The 20932-nt window shown below is 40.6% G+C and overlaps 1 protein-coding gene across 1 annotated transcript in view; it reads left to right on the top strand.

Annotated features, from left to right (window-relative positions):
* Positions 1-20932, top strand: part of Ikzf3 (IKAROS family zinc finger 3 (Aiolos)) — an 87440-nt gene that overhangs the window by 3177 nt on the left and 63331 nt on the right. The gene's annotated exons all lie outside the window — the stretch shown is intronic.

The following is a 20932-nucleotide window of genomic DNA, read 5'->3' as shown; positions in this document are numbered from 1 at the left end:
CGGCGGCCGGCCGGGGCCCCGGCAGCGCCCGAGCCGCCCGAGTCTCGGTTTTGCTTCTATTTATTTCTTTTGTCCAAAGTAAATAGCTATTTCAGAGGGCAGCGCGTGTGGGTTCGGTACATCCGCCTCCCCCAACTCCGAGAAGTGGTAACTGCTCTCCAGTTTTGTCTCTTATGGGGTGTCAGCCACGAGGGTCAACCCTAAGTCTGCAGGGAGAGCACGTTTATGGGGAGCCCCTGGAGTGGCAGCGACCGGGTGGGAGGATGCTTCCCTTTGGTCCATGGCCTCGGTGTCCATTGGAATTAGGCTACTCCGAGCGACTTGTTTTGCGTGAAAAGTGACTGTTTTTTTCCCCACTAAGGGTAGAGGGTGTTGTACTGGAAAGGGTCGTTTTGAAGTACTTGGCATTTGCCGTTCCCTTGGAACGCGATCTTCCTAATGAGCCTGTTTTTCCCTAAAGCAGAAATCAGGTTCACATTGAGTTTATCTGAACTACTTTGGAAAGTCATCAAACTATCCTTGCTCCACGGCAGTGTGTACTTCCTTGGATAACTAAAGATTCACACTGCTGTTATGAACTCCTCAATAGTCTTTTCAACAAGTGTTTCTAAAATCTTGAAAGTGGCAGATGCGTCTCAACTTGGGAGGAGGTGGTATTTCATAAAAGAACTTGAGAAATATTCATTCCACTAAAAGGATGCTTAACTGAAGTGTTAATTTGATCAATATCGTGAGCAACGTGGATATTTTCTTTATCATAATTGAAGGGTCTCTCCTTGCCATGAACCTTAATGTTTGATAGCTTTGGTCCTAGAGTATATGATGCTATGAAAATATGATTAAGTACTTTGAGACAGATAAAAATGGTATAACTGGTAAAGCTTTTGTTTCACAGTATAATTTAGTGTAGCATGCAGCCCTATATCCTCAGTTTGTACATGAACATGCTTAAACATTTTTTTACTGCCTTGACCCACATAAACATTTTTTTCTCTAAGTAGATCACCAAATGATAATTCAATGAACAATATATATTTATTGAATAGAAACTTTTAAAAGGTGATTGTTAAAACATGCTTGACATGTTTTCTCTTGTGAAAAACCACTTACACTTTTTAAAAATTACCAGGGCTTTAAAATTACTTTAAATTTGTACTTTGAACAGGAAAAAAGTTAGGTTGCTATTAAATATAAGAAATTACTTTTTAACAAAGTCTTATGCTTTGTTATAAATAATTAGATTTTGTGAAGTTATAAATCGACATTCCAACACCATTTTTCCTAGTCTTACCCGTATCACTTACCAAGAATAATGTACAGAATCAAGTAAATCCATACAAACTGGAGAGATTCTTTATAAGTGTTATTACCAAATTCACTAATTAAATGTGAAATAAAGTAGCTAAACTGAACAGTGTATTTTAGGATTTTGGTGTCCTAACAGACTTTTAAATAAGCCTGATAGAGATCTCTGAGGATAAAAGGTTGACAAACTTGTGTATTTAATTCTGAAGGGACAATAAGAGGAAAGAGATGGAATATAGAATATATACCAGTGGTTTTTTAAAAAGTTGTGAGTTTAGATTGCTAAATTAAGTTCATAAGTCTATAGAGATAGATGGGTGATATTAGTGTGCTTAATGCAAAAACTTAAACATTTAATTTTTTTTTAAAAGGTTAATAATGTGTTTGGCTATTTTCACATCAGATCTTTAGGACAGAGTATTTAATGTAGTAATATCTAGTTCATTGTAGTCATTCAAAATTGACTAGTTTGGCCCACATTTTTGATATTTAAAATATTTTTGGGCCAGGGAGTTAGCTTAGTGGCATAAGTGCCTGCCTGGCAAGTGCAAGGTCCTGAGTTCAATTCCTGGTACCAAAAAAAAAAATATATATATATATATATATATTTGTATCATCTTGATATCTTGATCTCAATATAGGATAGTGATTTGACCTTTAATATACATGATTTTGGCAATATAAGAAAATAGTTGACTTTAGGGAATACCTTTATTTTCTAATTTTGGCTAAATTAATATACTACAGTTTATTGTGAAATGCAAGACTGTACTGTCGGTAGTTCCTTCAGTATATAAAATCATTTTTCCATTCATTTATCTTTTCATTCATCAGCAGACATTTACTGAGACTTTGTGTATGGATGTTGGGTCAAATAAGCTTTGAACTAGAAATCTCATCCTGTACAAATGAAGAGAGTTAATGCATGTAGTAAATCAAAAGCTATAGCTTTTTAATTTTCTCACAGTCTGTGACTCTAAGTATATTTTTTGTTTAAAGACTCTTTATATACCATTATATTTTATTATTTGCATTATAATAACATCTTGTGTCTTTGATATGATTGGGAAATTAAATGGTTCACAAATAATTTCACAGGTAACTACAGGTTGTTGTATTTAATATAAAAATAATTAATTTTAACAATATTGGGTAGAGACCTAGGTATATGTATGACACAGCCTCCTGATTTATAAACAAAGTACATAACAAAGAACTTCTATCTCAGTGACTCTGGGTTACTATTCTATCAGGAAATGTATTGTTCTATAGTTTGTTCTCACAGAGGGTTTTAAGCCATGCAGAACTGAATGCCCCTATACTAAATAATCCTGGGTTATTTTGCAGTTTTGTTTCTGTCTCCTTTCTTTCTCCCCTGGGGTGGGAATTGAACTCAGGACCTCATACAAGCTCAGCAAGCTGCTCTAGTGCTGAACTAAACCCCCGTGCCCAGGTTTGTCTCCTTGTTGACGTCAGCACCCGCTTCTCTGCCTATGGATGTCTTGGCAGCCATTTTTCATTTTCAGGTCCCTTTCCCTGTGCCGGAGGGTTGATGTTCATTCCCTCTCTATTATGAGTGGATGGAGATTGAAATGCAACATTTTAAGGAAAAACAGCCACAGAAAGGCTATGGGGCCCTGGTAGGTAGTCTCTGTTTGTGCTTCCTGTAATCCGGCACGTCAGTTCTCACTTCCATGGCTTTGCTAAAACATTTCCATGCCGTTCTCTACCTGGTTACCCCTGCTCATCTTCAAGAGCGTGACCAATGTCATCATAATGAAGCCTCCGTGGATGACTCCCTTCCATGACCTCCCCCCAGGCCTTCTGGGATCAGCCCTGCCCAGCCCCTCACCTCCTCCACCATGACAGAGCCTGTCCTTGGCTATGCTTCGAGCCAGGACAGTGCCTGGTTCACAGGGGCCCTTCGAGTTTGGTGTGTTCAATGAACAAAATATCATTAAAAGTAATTTTACTATGTTTATTATGATGCATTTTACTTGAATAATTTTTGCCAAGAGATTAGTGCTAATAGTTTTTTTGTTTGTTTGTTTGTTTGTTTTTTTGCTAAAACTCTAGTTTTTAAAAGTACTTAGATGGTATTACTGAAAAAGAAGCTTAGAAAACAAAAGTGTTGAGATTTTTGTCAGGTTTTCACTTAAAACCAATCTTACCTATTAAATTTACATAAGCAGAGTTCAGTGTTATGTATTAGTCTACTGACTGGCAAGCACAAGGTCCTGAGTTCGATTCCCAGTACCAAAAACAAATTAGTCTATTAATATAAATCAGTAAGATACAGACAGTGCCATGAAATTACCATCAAGTTTTCCAGTGATACTTTTTTAAATACAAATTATCCTTAATCCAAAAATCCCAAGTCTGAAATGCCCCAAAATCTAAAACTTTTTGGGTGCTGACATGATGCCATACGTGAAAAATTTCTTATCTGACCTCATGTGAATGGTCCAAGTCAGAATGCAGGAGCTCTTAGAATGCTGTGTAAAATTACCTCGGTCTGTGTGTCATATGGATTCATAGATGAACTTCATGTTTAGACTTGGGTCTCCCCACCAAAAAAAACCACTTCAAGTTCCAAACATTTTGGAGCAGGGATATTTCACATTGGAACTGGTTTCTTTTGCTGATTAATTTGTCAGAAGTACTGTGAAAGGCTTACTACTAGAAGAGATTGGGGTGTTAGCTAAATCCGCTGCGATAAATACTACCACTTTCTTCTAATGCAATATTGGCTGTGCTGTGGAAAAATTAATACAGTGCATTCTAATTTTTGGATTTGTTTAAAAATTTTGATACATTTCTAATTTCAGTGGTGCACTGCAGTTTCCAATAATAAAGTGTTTGGGGGATTTTAATTTTTTCAATGTTTTTGTGTTTGTTAGTCCATGTTTGCAGTACATACTGGTTACATTCACCATGGGGGTTGTGCATGTGCATAACTCAGTCTTCTTTTCACTTCCCCTTCCTCTTCTCTCCCCACTCTCCCATCTCTTGGTCCCCTTCCTGTTTGCAGAAGATCTATATCCTTGTCTCCTGTTGTCTATCTTATATTTTGCTCTTTACATTATTTATTCTTTGGGTTTTTCATGTAAGAGAAACTATCCAGTATTTAAACTGGAGGGTCTGATTTATTTCACTTAACATTTTTGTCTCAGGGTTCATCCCATCATAAGTATTTCCAAAAAGCAAATTTTTTGATTCTCATGCTATTATAGGAACTTCAGTTTGTTGGAGAAATGATGTCTATTTGAGATATTATTAATTTACCAGAAAATTTGGTACATCAGAATAATTTTCCTGTAACAGTGGCTATACGGAATCTGCGGATATGAATAAAAGACCACTTTCATCAATGTATAAACATTGCTTACAAGTACGGAGTTCCATCATAACTGACGGACAGTCGCTCCGGTCTGAAAACTGGGAGTAACTAGTATTTATAATGTTTAACAGCGAATCATTTTTGCTGCCATCAGCTTCTGTCTCTGTAGATAAGGAACCACTTGCATCCCAATTTCTAGCCACCATTATTATAGTTCATTATGTACTTGCACACAGCGTAGACAGTTTCCCAAATGTGTTTTTGAGCCTAACTTGATTTAAATTTCATTTGCTTTTCACATAGCATCCCAAAGTTTAATCCACTGAAGACTCCCAAAGTATAAATTTATTCTTTGACCTCAACATGGGAATTTTTGTTCACTCTAAAAATACTAAAAGGCTCTAAACGTGGCTTAAGTAGGATTATGGTTCCTTTCTGGTCTTTTTGCTCGTGTAAAATTATTTAAGTGATAATGTTACTACCTCTTCTATTCCCTATATATAATTTAGTGCCTATCCAGGCTTAGCTTAGGTACTCGGGACACACTTTTCTAACAGTGTAGTAATAACCTGCTCACCAACAAGAATATGTAACATGTTACATCATGATTATATATTATAAAGCTTTTAAATACTTAATCTTAGAAATACTTCAGTTACATGAATTTTATGTTCAGAATCAGAGAATATGAATGTTAAATGTTTTTAGTGATTCAGCTTTCAAAGGTTACTTACCTTTCTTTTTTGAGCGCCTGGGAATTGGTTAATTAAAAATTATTTTAGGGCTGGGGATGTGACTCAGTGGTAGAGCACTTGCCTAGCATGCACAAGGCCCTGGGTTTGATCCCCAGCACCTTAAAAAGAGTCCTTCTGAAATAATAAAGGGAAACACCCACAAATGGGTATAGTTTTTTGTATGTATATATTTTCAATTTCTTCTATTTTGGTAAGTAAGACAAAATACAGAAATTATTAATGTGTTCAAACTGGTGGCTAAAGTTGCAATTTTAATCCATAATTTGAGGTTTCTCGCTTTTGTTTTCAAAGTCTTCTTGTTCTCATAGTTTAACTTTTTACTAAATATTATCTGTTGAAAATTATTATTGTACATTACTAAGATATCTCTTGATCTGTTTTATAGCTGTAATCCACTTATGATTTCACTTGTAAAAATGCTTTTTTAAAAGTTTGAACTTACTGGTATAGAAACAGATGTTTTCCTACTAAACAGACTCTGAAAGTCAGTAATGACTAAAATTCAGCAAGTTCTGTAGAAATTACAGCTTTCTGAATTTAAACCCATGGTCTCTAGACCTAAACAACTTTCTTAGTTACACAAAGCTTCCTAGCTCTATTTTGGTACTGTGGATATTGTGCTATACTCATTCAGACTTGGAGAAATAGATGGGCCAATAGCTTACAAGAAATATTGGTCTAAAGCAATTGTATGCCAGTAGATTCAAGGGAACCAGGAGAGAGAAACTATTTACAACTGCTGTAAACCAGTTCTCTACCTCTTTGGGTTGTGAACCGTTTCAGCAGAACAAAAGGTTGATGAACCAAGCTAACCAAAACTTCTCTGCTTGCTATTATAAAAAACAAAAAACAAAAAACAAAAACAAAAACAAAAAAACCATGAAAAACAAAACTCCTACCATAGATGAGACTATTTTTTATGAGTAGATTAAAGAACTAGGATACATAGAATTTTAATATTTTTCATGCATTCTAAAAATAAAATTGTGAATTTGACCAACAAGAATTCAGTGTGAAATCAACCCTTGGCACGTTTGAATGTAACCAGCTGTTTCCGACTCTGAGAATTACCCTGGAAGAACATGGTAACACATACTTATTTATAGATGCTATAGCTTCCATACAGATCTGAGTAGGATAGTGCATGTAGAACTCCTGGCTCGCCTCCGGGTAGGGCTAAGACACCGGAATGCGCCGCTTCAGCAGTGCGGCCTGCACACTTCAGTGGAAGGAGCCTGGGGCTTCTCGAAGGACTCCACACTTAGCCATGGCGAGCACGGGTCACCAAACAGTGGGCCTAAGTTGCCTCTATCTCAAAAAGCTAGAAAATTTTCCTAAGTGCTCTAACTGGGGAAGGGGGTACAATCTGTATAATAGGACAGCTATGAGTGAACAGATTGATGTTAACATTCATACGGTAGCTACAGATTGTGTGGTTGCTATTCATCCAGTGGAATTTGATTACTGCCTGATGAACTTGGGGTCTTCCACTGTCAGTCTCACAGCTCACCAAGAATCGGGATTAGACACAAGAACACAACAAAACTTGTCTTTAGCAATGGGACAGAATCTTACGTGGCACAGGTGCAAATGTGGCATTCCAGATTGGGGTGGGGGTGGGGAGCGAGAGACCATTGCCAGGCCTGCACTTCCTCCGTCAAAGATCAGCACGTATGGCCTCTCTGGAACCCGGCAGTTCCATAGAACATGTTTTGAGAACCGCTGATTCAGACTGCTATGTGTTTTTTCCTACTGGTAACCTTATATCTAGAGTTGTATCTCACTGTCTGTTGAAAATTGCTGTCAGAATGATGTATCTGCACTATCAAGTTAACCCCCTATTCAAAAACATCTGAAGTGTTTCTGAGTGGGGCGTTTAAGCTTCACTATACCTGTCCCCTGGCATCCTTAGTCCTCTAACGTTATCTGCTCAGTGCCTCCTGAACATACCTCGCCTTTCCTGACTCTCTGTGTTTCTAATGCTGTCCTTCCAACTCAACAAGGCCAAAAATGAACTCCTTCTCCTTGCAACACACACCGACTTTTGCTGGCTTCCTAACATTGTTGTTTTTTTTTTCTTCTTCTTTTTGAGACAGGGTCTTGCTATGTAGTTCAGCCTGGCCTTGAACTCACTATATAGCCCAGGCTGGCCTCGAACTCAAGGCGATCCTCCTGCCTCAGCCTCCCAAATGCTGGGATTACAGGTGTGTGCCACCACACCCAGCTATAACACTGTTAATAGGACAGATATTATACAAGACAGTCGTTATCTGTCCTAAGCCTAACAGCAGCTCGGTCATGCCAGGAAATCCTCATGCATCCATTATGTTCTATTCCAATGTTATGTCCTGCAGGAAGCTATCTCTTATTCTAGAAGGATTCTCTTCCTTTGCTGAAACCTACTGACATTTTTGTCACTGTCTCATGACTTGTAGACTCTCATTCCATTTTATATTTAAACGTGAAATCTTTTTTGTATGGTTTTAAAGCACTGTAATTTGTCTAGAATGGCAGCTTCCATGTAACTTGAAAAGGATGCTTTCTTTAATTCAGAACTCATATGCTTTTACCATGAGAGATGCAGCCTGTATCCTTTGGAATTTAGGTGTCTCATTCACAGTGACTCTGCAAATACATTTGACTTCCTCATTATTCTGTTTGCATAGAGACTATATATTTTTAATATAGACTATATTTTTATTTATTTTCATTTATTTCACCTTTACATTATTACAGTTGGGGTCTTACCTTAGTTTTTAAAAAGAAAACATATATGTGGATAGGCAGTATTTAATCACCATAGTAAAAGAGGCCTTATAAAATATTTTTTCTAAAAGAGGGCGGAGTGTTGGTAAGTTTGAGAACCACTCTTCTAAATAGACAAGAGTTTATTAGAAGACACCAACCTCATTTAAATAAGATGACACGTAGGGAATCACCTTGCCCAGCACTAGACACGAAGATTGGGTCCAACGAACGCTCAGTGTAGTTCACACTTCCTTTATGAGGGTTCAGTAGCACCTCACTGACGTAAGAATGGTCTGGAACAGCAGTGTCACCACCGGTTTGTAACACTGCGAACTGCTGCTACGGCCCAGGCTGGACTTATTGAGTCAGGACCTGTAGTTTAAGAAGATCCCCAGGGAATTCTTGCTCATGCCAAAGTTTGAGAGGAGCTGCCCGGGTTTACACGGCATCAGCAGAACCTGTGAGCATGCTCATCGCACTTGCTGTGTCAGAGCTAGGCAACTTTGTGTGTGGATTTAGCTTACGTTTTTGTTGTTTAAATGCTGATTTTAAGAGATACCTGGGCAATGAGAGCGTTAGAACATTTCCTTTGGACTACTCTTGTAATGCAACATGTAGCGTGTGTATAATTCAAAAGTCAGAAACCTTTATTCATTCTTCATTTAGAAATATTCAGTGAATGGCCTTTATATGCCGTCTATGCAGAACTGTTGTTAAGACAGTGATGAGCAAGACAGGGCTTTGATCCTGGTGGAATTCAGTCAGGTAAGGAAGACAGATAAGGGGGCTGGGGACTTAGCTCAGCGGCAAAAGCACCTGCCTGGCAAGTGCAAGGCCGTGAGTTCGGTTCCCGGTACCGGAGAAAAACCAAAAAAAAAAAAAAAAAAAGACAGATAAAAAATCAAGTAATAACAGTTGAATTAATTGAAATCATTGTCTTAGTTACTTTTCTTGTTGCTGAGACAAAATACCTGACAGCCAAAGTTCAAGGAGGAAAGCTTTATTCATAGTTTGTAGAGGTTTCAGTTCATAATCGGCTGGCTCCAAGTCAGGGTGGCATGGCAGAGACAGCTCATGGTGGGCAAGTGACGGCCTTTTTCTGTCCCTTATATCTCATCAGGCTACACACCCTGAGGGCAGGTAGCACCGACACCCTTGATTCTAGATCCTAGCATCGCATCCTTCATCCCAGCATCACACAGCCAAGACTGAGCCACCTACAAAAAGCTCCCTGTATGACTGCCTGAGGCTTCGGGGGACATCTGGATATAAGCCATAGCAATCACCCTTAGTGCTATGAAGGACATAAAACGAATGCTAATATGGGAAATAATGCTGGGGCACAGGCAGTGACCTTTCCTCTAAAGGGGAGGTCTAGCTAGAGATGGGAATCTGGGCATTTTTAGCACCAAGATGACTTTTAAAGCCAAGGGAGTGAATGGATCACCTGAGCAGAGAAGTAGACTCAAGATACAGCCCTGAGAAATGCCTTTGTTGGACAGGTAAAGGAGGTGGAGCAGCAGAGTAGAAAGCAGCCAGCCAGCTGGGTGTGGTGGCGCACGCCTGTAATCCCATCACTTAGGAGGCTGAGAGAGCAGGACGGCCAGGAGTTCAAGACCAACCTGGACTACAAAGTGAGACCCTGTCTCAAAACACCAATAAACTGAAAAAAAAATCGTGAAAGCATCCAACGAGATAGGAATAAAGCCAGAAGTGTGATGTAACCAGATTCAAGAAAGAAGGGTATTCATGAAGGAGAAGGGTGGTCAGCTATGTTGAATGTGGCTAAGGAATCAAGCAAGTTGAGGACAAAAACATGGGGTGGTTTTGGCCACCTAAAACTTGTTAGTGACCTTGCCAGAAGTGGCGCCTGTGGAGTAATAGGGCAGGAAACCAAATTTAAGTGGTTAAAGTGAAAATAGGCATAGAAGTAGAAGTTTTTAAAATAGACCATTGTTTAGAAGTTTATCTATAGCAGGTGGGAATATAGCTCAGTGACACAAGCACCTACCTGGTAAGCTCAAAGTCCTGAGTTCGATTCCTGGTACCAAAAAAAAAAAAAAGTTTACCTATAAAGTGAAGAAATGAATAAGGCTGTTACTGGAGGGAAAAGTAGACTGAGCTGTTCTTTAAAATGTATTTTATGTTTGTTTTTATGTAGTTTTCTCTTGATGAGTGACATTTACATATACTACATGTAGCCTAAATTTATTGAAAAAAATCAAAATTAAAACATTTTGAAGTTCTAGTTCTCAGGGAGGTTTGGGAATTAGCTACATCATTGAAAATATTTTCACATTTAGTTAGCATTTACATTGTCAGTTACTATAACAAAATACCCAAGGCAGGCTACTTACAAAAAGAGGTTGAGCTGGGTGTGACAGTGCAGGGGGATCACCATGAGTTGGAGGTGAGGCTGGGCTACACAGTGACTTCAAGTCCAGCCTGGGCTGTAAAAGAGACCCTATCTCAAAACACTAAACAAGGACTGGGGATTTAGCTCAGTGGCACGGTGCCTGCCTGGCAAGTGCGATGTCGTGAGTTCGATTCCTGGTACCGGAAAAAAAAACAAAAAAACAAGCAAACAAACAAAAAAACACTAAACAAACAAAAAAGAAAAAGAGTTTGTTTTTGTGTCTGCAGCACTGAGGGTTGAATCCAGGGCCTAAGCTATTCTAGGCAAGCGTTCTACCCTGCGCTGCATGCCAAGCCCTTCTGTATCTTACTTGAAACAGGGTTTTGTTAAGTTGCCCAGGCTGGCCTTAAACTTGCCATCCTCTTGCCTCAGCCTTCTGAGTAACTAGAAATACAGGCGTGCACTAGCACACCTGGCAAGAGGTTTCTTTCGCTTGCAGTTTTGGAGGTTCAGTGCCCAAGGTGAGGCAGCCCCGCCGATGTGCTCTCCAGTGAGGGCGGCACATCATGGCAGAGGTGGATTCCCATCTCAGACCAGGAAGCAGAAGGGAGCAAGGGACCAGGGCAGCTTTTTAAATGTTTTAAAAGTGCTTTGATAACCCTCTCAAGAACTGCTGGAGGCTACACGAGAAACACCTTAATCTTTTCTCCGGGGAGTGGCCTCCACGACCCCGAGGATCTTCCACGGGCTCCTCCTTGCAAAGGTGCCGTCACCTCCCAGTACCTCCACCCTGAGGACCAAGCTCCCAGTACCTTTGGGGGTGCTCAGGCTATATCCGAAGGACGGCCCTGAGTGCATCAGCGTCCTCCGTGAGAATCTTTGAGCTACGTGGACCCCATGTGGTGGACCCTTGCTGTGGACATAAGAAAGATTCTATGGTAGAACCGTGAGAAACCCTTGATTATCTGTGTTCTTTGCTGTATTTGCATTTCACAGGTGTAGGATTTTAGATATTTGAGTTGTGTTCAATAGACTTTTTTAAAATTTAAGAGTAACGTGTACAATAAAGTACATGTCTATGTCATAGCTTGATTTTTTTAACCTATACACAAACTTCCAGATCAAGATATGACCATTTATACACCCCACAAGGTTTCCTTGTACCCACTTATAGTTATTTTTCTATGGATTTATTTATTCATTTTGCAGTACTAAGGGTTGAACCCAGGGCCTTGCTCATGTTCAGCAAAAGGTCTATCACTGGACTCTCTATTTTACTCTGTTTTATTTGAAGACAGGTCTTGATAAGTTTGCCGGGATGGTCTTGAACTTATGACCCTTCTGCCTCAACCTCCCAAGTATTGGGATTACACGTGAAGCACCATGCCCAGCAATCATTTATAGTTAATATCCCCCTGCGCTCCCAGTTAAGTGCTATTCAGACTTCTGTCATCATGGACCAGTTTCCATGTTCCTGAATTCCGTATCAGTGGAATTATACAGTATGTGCTTTTTTGTGTGTATGTCTGGCTTCTTTTCCTCAACTAATTCTTGAGATCTATCCATTATATTTACTAGTAGTTTATTTCTGTTATTGTTGAATAGTGTAAAAACACCACAATTTCTTCATCAACTCTTGATGGGCATTTGGTTTAGTGTGTGGCTATGATACGAGCATGCTTCCATCTTCTGGTGGACACGTCCACTTATGCCCCTTGAGCTAGAATTTGTGGGCCAGAACATAGATGTATGTCTAGCTTTGATATGTCCTGCAAACAGTTTCTGAAGCAGTTGTGCCAGTCTGACTGGAGGTCCCACTACTCATGTCTGAGAATTTCTTTGTCCTATCTCTTGCCAACTTGTGCTATTGTCATTCTTTCAAATTTTGGCCCATCTAGTGGGTGTACTAAACAGTGTTTTATTGTGGTTTTAATTTGTATTTTCCTGATGAGTAATGATGTTGAGTACTTTTTCTTATGTTCATTAGTCATTTGGGTATCCTCTATCCTGAAATACCTAAGGTCTTCTTTTTATTTTTTTGAGACAGGGGCTCTCTATGCAGTTCAGGCTGGTCTTGAGCTCACTTTGTAGCTCAGGCTGGTTTTGAACTCACGATGATCCTCCTGCCTCAGCCTCCTGAGTGGTGGGATTACAGGTGTGTGCCACCACACCTGGCTGCTCCAAGGCCTTCTGGTCATTTGAGGGTTTTTGTTTTCGTTGTTTTGGTTGATTGTCTTTTTTAAAAATGGATTTTGTAGGCTTTAAAAATATATATTTTAAAAACATGTACTTTGTCAGAAGCAAATATCTTCTCCTAGTCTATAATGTGATGATTAATCAATTCAGTGAATAGAATTCCTAATTTTAATGATCAATTTATCAATTATTTTTCATTTGTGGTTGAGCCTATTCTGTGTCATGTTTAAGAAATATTTACCTACTCCGAGAAAATATTCTCCTGTCTTCCTATAGAACTTTGTTTCTATTTTTACATTTAGGTCTATTATATACTTTAAATTACAGGTTCTGTTTTGAGTCTTAGTTATTTTATTTCATTATTTATTTATTTATTTATTTTTGAGACAGGGTCTTACTATGCAGTTCAGGCTGGCCTTGAACTCACTGTGTAGCCCAGGCTGGCCTCGAACTCCTGGCAATCCTCCTGCCTCAGCCTCCTGAGAGCTGTGATGACAGGCATGTGCTACCACGCTCGGCTTAGGCCCTGGTTATTTTATAACAAAAACGAGGCATTTCATAGTTGTAAAATGAAAATCTTAATTTGAATATGTTGAAGTCAGTCATTTTAGCACATTTTCTTTTAAGTAGTGCTGGCATGAAATTCTCCTTCTTTTTCCCTGTATGTGTTCATTTAATGGCCTGTGGTATCCAAGGTAAAATAGAACAACTTTTGGGTAACTTTAGCACAAATGACTTTTCATGAAAAATAACCCTAGGCACAACCTGAGTCCCAGGGAGCGGGGAGGGAAGAGCTCTGAGGTTACGGGATTACTCTCACTTTAAAGCGTACTGTTTGCCCTTACACTGAGCTACATCCTTAGGCCTTTTTATTTTTTATTTCAAGACAGGCTTTCTGTAGGTTGCTAAGTTGGTTAGGCTGGGCTCAAACTTGTGATCCTCCTGCCTCACACACCTCCTGGCACCATGCCTGCTTTTCCTGTTTTCCTTTGCCCACAATCAGCAATAGTACTGTGTTAGACAGTACAGGTATTTGAGGTTAACTAACACTATAATCTCTTCTGGTTCTAGCCTCCTAAAATCTATCATCTGCTGGGCGTGGTGGTGTACACGTCATCCCAGCACTTGGGAGGCTGAGGCAGGAGGCTCGCCAAGAGTTTGAGGCCAGCTTGGGCTACATAATGAGACCCTGTCTTAAATAAATACATACATACATACATACATACATACACACATACATACATTAAAAAAACCCATACTCTGTATAGGAAGACATTTAAAGGCATAATTTGAGTTCTTTGAAACAACAGGGAACTTGAGAAGATCCTTCATTTCTTAATATGTTGCTAATATTGTGCCTTTGGACAATTACTTTCTTTTTTGTTTTTTGTCATTCTTTCTGTCTTAGGTCTAGTCTGAATAATAGGGAAAATTATAAGTCTAGGAGATGAAAAGAAATTTCATCACACTATTGGGCTGAGTGGTTGATGCTACATTTATTTTTTCTCTCTCTCTCCTCTCTCTCTCCCCTCCCTCCCTCCCTCCCTTCCTTCCTTCCCTGAGGATTGAACCCAAAGAGCACTAAGCCACACTTAGCCCTTTTAGTTTTATTTTTGAGTCTGGTCTCATTAGATTTCTCAGTCTGCCTTGAACTTGGTGATCCTCCTGCCTCAGCCTCCAAAGTAACTGGAATTCCAAAAGTGTACCACCCTACCCGGTTTGATGAAGGACCACATGCAAACGAGAACAGGTCAACAAGGCAGCGCTCAGTCTGGCCAGGGAACTGGATCATGCATCTCAGTAACAGCTTATCCTCTGGGTTCCCAGAAACTGAACTGGGGCCTGAAGTGGACATTTCAGGAATTTGAGTTCTTCTGCTTTTAAGGGAGAAGCGGTTTTTTTTTCTTTTTAAACCATTAGAGTTTCACTGGAATGGCAGGAGTCACCTCGGTATTACCAGCAGTGCTGAGCAGAGGCTGTAGAGTGAGGGAACATCGGAGGTAGCGTGGGGGCAGGGAAGAGGTGCTGAGCCGGTGAACAGATCCACTCCAAGTCTGACAGTCTCATGTGAGTCACAGGGGTCAATTTCACCCTACAGAACGGATGTCCAGGGATGGCTGTACCTGGAGTGATAACGAGCACTGTCAGAAGTTGTAGCCAAGATCCTTTGCCCATTTGTAGTCCCGGTATTAAGGGTGAAACTGTCTGTTTGCAAAGATTTTGTTGAAGGTGGATATTTTACACGTGAGAAATGTTTTGTAAAAAGACGCTCAGGGGTAAGGAGTCAGTCTACTGTGATGAAGATAGAAAGCACAGCATCACCCAGAGACAGCTTTCTGCGCCTGTGGGGCTCAAGCGCCACTGGCCACTGACAAATTCAGCACCAGGTTCTTTCTGAAATTCAGCATCTTGGTCTTCTTTAGCTCCTCCCTTCCTTCTGGGGAAATAGCCCAGCAGGTGGAAATCTAATGTCTGAAACTAATTGTAGCGTATGAGAGTGCCAGAATGGATCTCTGAGAAGAGGCTTGAACATTCTAACAAATGAATTTTTAAAAACATCATCTCTGTCTTTGAAAAGAGAATCCAAAGAGATAAAAACAAACTTGAATTTTTCACCAGCCAGTAAGATAGTGATGAAGGCTCATTCTCCATAGGAATAGAAAACAACCGGAGATTGCTAGTAATGCGATGAAAACCTGCCAGTAGTAGAAGCTACAGAAGAAATAACGTGTAACATTTCCTGTCCGGTGCATTTGTCAGATGGCTCAGTTATAGCATAGCTATGTCCTTGACGGGATTTGGTATTTAGGAGGTAAAGTGTTGGCCAAAATAAGCCTCTTTTCCTTAAAACAAACAAACAAAAAGATGTGTGGTGTGGAATGGAGAACGCTGATGATTTAATTAAGGCTTCAAACCTATTAAGAGAAGGGCAGAAAGGCAAATGGTGTGAAAAAGTGTGAAGGGTGCTCTGCCAGGCTACAGTTTGGGCTTTTGAATGAGATAAGAAAATGGTTTTATCTAATGGTACGAAGAAATCCGGATGAAAGCATCACACTAAGTGTAAATGTGTGCACATACCTTGTGAGTACATTTAAAAATATTTTATCCCGATGTTTGGCATCATTTGGTGTATTTTATTTACTGTCCGGAAAGTCACATTAATTTTTCTATCAGTGAAATTTGTAAAGTGCTTTGTGTGAAAGGACGTGCTCTAAATGCTCTGTTCCTTTGATTACTTCATTAATGAAAACCATAACTTTTCCCTGAACTTCCAACTGCAGGGTTTTCAAAGCCGTGAGAGAATAGGTCATTGCTGTTTCCTGGATTTTTAAAAGAAAATTTTGGTCAATATTTAAGTTTTATTTTTTCGCTGTCTTTTTGAGACAGGGTCTTGCTATGCAGTTCAGGCTGGCCTTGAGCTCACTTTTTAGCTCAGGCTGGTCTCGAACTCGCAACGATCCGCCAGCCTCAGCCTCCCGAGTGCTGGGATTACTGGCGTGCGCCACCACACCCAGTTTAAATTTAAAACTTTGAATAAGATAAGATTAAAATAAGGTTTGATATTCTTTTCTCTTGATCCAGAGTTGTTGGGTTTTGTTTTGTTTTGCTTTAGTTTTTACCCTCTAGTTTCCAGTTTCTCCTACTTTATTTTTATTAATATTATTTCAGTTGACAAATCATAATTGTATACATCTATGGGGTGCCATCTATTTTGATCTCTGCATGCAATGCGGAGTGATTAAATCGAGCTAATTATATATCTATTTTCTCACTTATTTGTGTGGTAAGACATTTGAGTTTACTTTCTTAGCAGTTCTGAAATGTACTAACCATAGTCACCCTGCTGTGCAATACATCTCACAAACCCTTTCCTCCTGCCGGACTGAAGCTTTGAACCTTTGGCCAGCATCTTTCCATTTCCGCCCTTCCTCCAGCACCTGGGGCCGTTCTCCAGCCTCTGAGTCCGCTCTCGGATTCCACACAGAAGTGAGACCGGTCAGTGTGCGCCTCTCCGCCTGGTGTATCTCACTTACCCTCCCGTCTTCCGGCTTCTCCACACTGTCACAAATGCCAAGATTTCCTGTTCTCAGAGGCTGACTGGTATTCCACGGTGTGTGTTTACCGCACTGTCCCTGTCCCTTCATCTGCTGATGGATGCTTAGGCTGACTCCGTACCTTGGCTCTCGTGAATAAAGCTGCACTGCAGAGTTGTTCGTGTTTGTTCTCCGTAGCTTTGCAATGGTTTCCCAAGCAGCACTGAGGGAGTCTAGATTCGAGGGCGGTGCTCTTCAGTAGAACTTTCTGCAATGATGAATTTGTTTTGTTTGTTTTTGCAGTACTAGTACTACATCCTCAGCCCTTTTGTAAAATTTTATTTTGAGACTCGGTCTTACTAAATCACTATTTGCCCTGGGCTTGAACGTGTGATCCTCCTGCCTCAGCCTCCCAGAGTGCTGAGATTACAGATGTGCACCACCAGGTCAGGCTGGAAATATTCTTTATATGCACTGTACAGTTCAGAGGCCACTAGAATTCTCTTTGAGTTCTTGAAATGCGGCTGGTATGACCAAGACACAAAACTTTAAATTTTAAGTAATTTAGATTTAAACTTAAAAGCCGCATATAGCTAGGCTAGTGTCTACTGCTTTGGAAGTACAGATCTAGAGCACAGCTGTGCACACGTTTTCGTAAAGAAGCAGACAGTGTTTTAGTCTTTGCAAGTCACATAGCTTCTGTTGCAAGGACCCAACTCTGTTGTTAAGGTACAGAAGCAGTCAGCCACAGACAGTGTGTGAGTGGAATGTTCCAATAAAACTTTATTGATGGGCACTGAAATTTGAATTTCATATAATTTTCCAGTGGCATGAGACAGTATTCTTATTACGTTCAACCACTGAAAAATGTAAAAAAATATTCTTAGCTCACAGAGTGTCCAGGAGCACGGGGCGAGCCATGGAGTGTCCCGAGGGACCCAGGCAGGCATGTCAAAGTGCGTGCGTCCTCAAGGGTCTAGGACCCCCCCCCCCCCCCCCGTCAGGAGTGCGCGCTGTTGTGAGGGCAGAAAGCTGGAGACAGACCCGCTGTTTGCAGGGAGCTTACGTTTGGGTGGGGAGAGCTTTTTTAAAAGAACAATGGAGATGATGGAGACTTTTTTTTTTTTTTTCTGGTACCGGGAATCGAACTCACAACCTCGCGCTTGCCAGGCAGGCGCTGTGCCGCTGAGCTAAATCCCCAGCCCCTATGGAGACATTTTATGAAGAAAAAAAAGAGAAAGAGACCACGGAGGCAGACTTTAGGGTAGGACAACGGAGCCGGGTGAAGCTTGTTGGACAGTGTGACTTCGGAGCAGAGCCCTGAATGTAGACCGCAAGTGCGCAAGAGTTCCAGGCGGGAGAGCACCACAGGCAGAGGGAGGCAAATTCAAAGGACCTGAGGCACACACTCTACCTATTCAAGTAACAGGAGAGGTGTAGAAAATTCAAGGTTTTTGTTGTTGTTACTGAAATATAAATCTTGATTTAACTCATCCCAAGATTTTCCTATCACTTGCACTGATATGTATAACTCACCTACCACCCAATGACATGGCTTGTCAGTTGCGGAGCTAGGCTTTGCCCTGAGGGGTGTTTCTTTTTGAGACAGGGTCTCACTGTGCAGTTCAGGCTGGTCTCGAACTCACAATGATCCTCCTGCCTCAGCCTCCTGAGTGCTGGAGTTACAGGCATGCACCGCCACGCCTGGCACTGATATGTGTAAACATCAGCACCAGGCACTTTTCTGTCAGTCGCAACCCACAGACCCTGTTGTTGTTGCTGCCTTTGCAGTGTCGAAGACTGGACCTGCAGCCTCCTGCATGCTACACAACTGTCCACTCCTCAGGTGTATCCAGAGCACTTTTTAAGTTTATTTTGAGACAGGATCTTCCTTGGTTGCCCAGACTGGCCTCAAACTTGCAAGCTTCCTGCATCATCCTCCTAACTAGTTAGGATTCCAGTCATGTGTCAGTGCACCTGGCAGTTTTGTTTGTTTCTTAACAGCTGTATGGAACTACAACCCACATGCTATACAATGTACCTACTTAAAGTATACAATTCAGTGAATCTTAAAGTATTCACAGATTTTGTAGTCATTACTGTGATGTTAGAACATTTTCATTACCCTGCTCCTCCTCCCCTGAAAGCCCTGCCCCTGTTAGCAGTAAACCCAGACCCTCTCCATCCTCAAAGTTATCTATTTTCTAAATACAGGGACCCTTTCTACTTAGCTTTCTGGAGCATCCTTTTGGAAAATATTTTCAGGCTTAGTAGACTGCTTAATCATTGCAAAGCCCCAGTAGATCCCACCAATGGAAACTTTTTTTTTTTGCTAAATTGTAAAGAAATTACAAAATGATTAATTCATATCTAAGTCTTTTAGATATGAATCTGCACTTAGAAATATTTAACAAGTTTCTGGTCTTCAGTTGGGAATTCTTTCACTGTCCAAGCTCTACCATCTTTAAATGGGGCTTCATGTTCTTACAAAAACCTTGAAGTGAAAGGGGAAAATGTATTCCCATCTATCTTATCTTCATGTTTTAAGAATTCCTTGAGGCTGGGCATGGTGGTGCATGCCTGTAATCCCAGCACTTGGGAGGCTGAGGCAGGAGGACTGCTGAGAGTTCAAGGCCAGCCTGAACTGCATAGTGAAACCCTGTCTCAAAAGGAAAAAAAAAAAAAAAAAGAATTCCTTAATATCTGAGAAGAACATATATGTGGCCTAATTTACACGGTTTTAATGTCTCTGAAGTTATGAATGCTAAGGTAGAATCTCCTTTTTTTTCCCTCTTAGAAGCTGTATTGAGTTACGTCTGATGTCATTTGCAATTCACACAGGACACTTAAAAATATTACTGAGATCTATTTAAATGTCATTGTCAAAGGTTTAAAAGGTTCAAGGGAGCAGGATCTTTTGCCTTTAGGTAACCAAATCAAAAGCCATCTTGCTATATTTAACTAAAAGATGTCCCCACATGACGGTTGCTCATGTGAAACCTTTGAACTAGTTTTTTCTTTTTTTTTTTTTCCTGTTAAGAATCCTTTCCGTGTGCCGTTGAAAGTTTCACAGTTAGATTTTCTTTTTCAACTTTAAAAAACATGATAGAACTTACAGAGAAGTTGTGGTAGAGTACAAAAGACTATTTTTTTGGGAAATGCAAGTTGCTGACACGGTCCCTATCATTTTCGGCTATTTTAGAGTAGATGTCTTATCTTCTCCCACAGAGCCATGGTACAGCCATCAAAACCAGGAAATCAGTCAGATGCATTGGTGGCATCCAAGCCTCAGCCCTTGTGCCGCCTCCTCCCCCCAGTGCTTCTGTAACAGTCTTTGCTGCAGGAGGCTTCACCTCAGAGTCACTGCATTAGTTGTCTCGTCTCTCGCCTACCCTCAGTATGGGACAGTTCCCAGTTCTTCAGGACCTGGACCCTTGAGGGGGATAAGCCAGTTGCCTGGTAAACTGGCGCTCAATCACAGTCGGTTTTGTTCCTTGTGGCTTGAGTCCTCTTCCATGTATTTGGCAGGAATATTGTAAAAGTGGCGGTGTGTTCTGTTCCCTATCGGGTGGTGCGTCAATTACATATAACTTTGTTTAGTTACAGAGGTCCCAACCAGGCTTCTCTGCTAGTTACCTTTTTGCCTTTGTAATAAGTAACTTTTTTTGTGGGTGGTTTTTTTTTTGTCTTTTTGAGACGGGGGTTTCACTATGCAGTCAGGCTGGCCTTGAGCTCACTTTGTATCCCAGGCTGGCCTTGAATTCACAGTGATCCTCCTGCCTCAGCCTCCCAAGTGCTGGGATTACAGGTATGCACCACCACACCTGGCAATTCGTAACTGTTTTGAGGGACAAGCGATTTGAAACTATGAATACCCTACTTGTCATCAGATTTTTAGTTTATTCATCTCTTTATTAATAGAGTGGACTCCTGACTTTGTTTTTTTTTTTCCTTTTTTTTTTTAGGTTTTTGGGTTTTTCTCCAGTACTAGGAACTGAACTCACGACCTTGCGCTTGCCAGGCAGGTGCTTTTGCCGCTGAGCTAAATCCCCAGCCCCCTGACTTTGTTTTTTAATGGGCTATGATCCAATACGAACATTATTATTTTAGAGTGCCCTTGTCCCAGATTTGAACCTTGGAGACTCTTCATGATGGCTGCTGTATCCTCTTAGAATATTCTCTTCATCCTGCTAGCTCC

Source organism: Chinchilla lanigera, unplaced genomic scaffold, assembly GCF_000276665.1.
Source record: "Chinchilla lanigera isolate Chin_1 unplaced genomic scaffold, ChiLan1.0 scaffold00050, whole genome shotgun sequence".
Classification (NCBI taxonomy): domain Eukaryota; kingdom Metazoa; phylum Chordata; class Mammalia; order Rodentia; family Chinchillidae; genus Chinchilla; species Chinchilla lanigera.
This window is presented reverse-complemented; position numbering and strand designations above follow the sequence as displayed.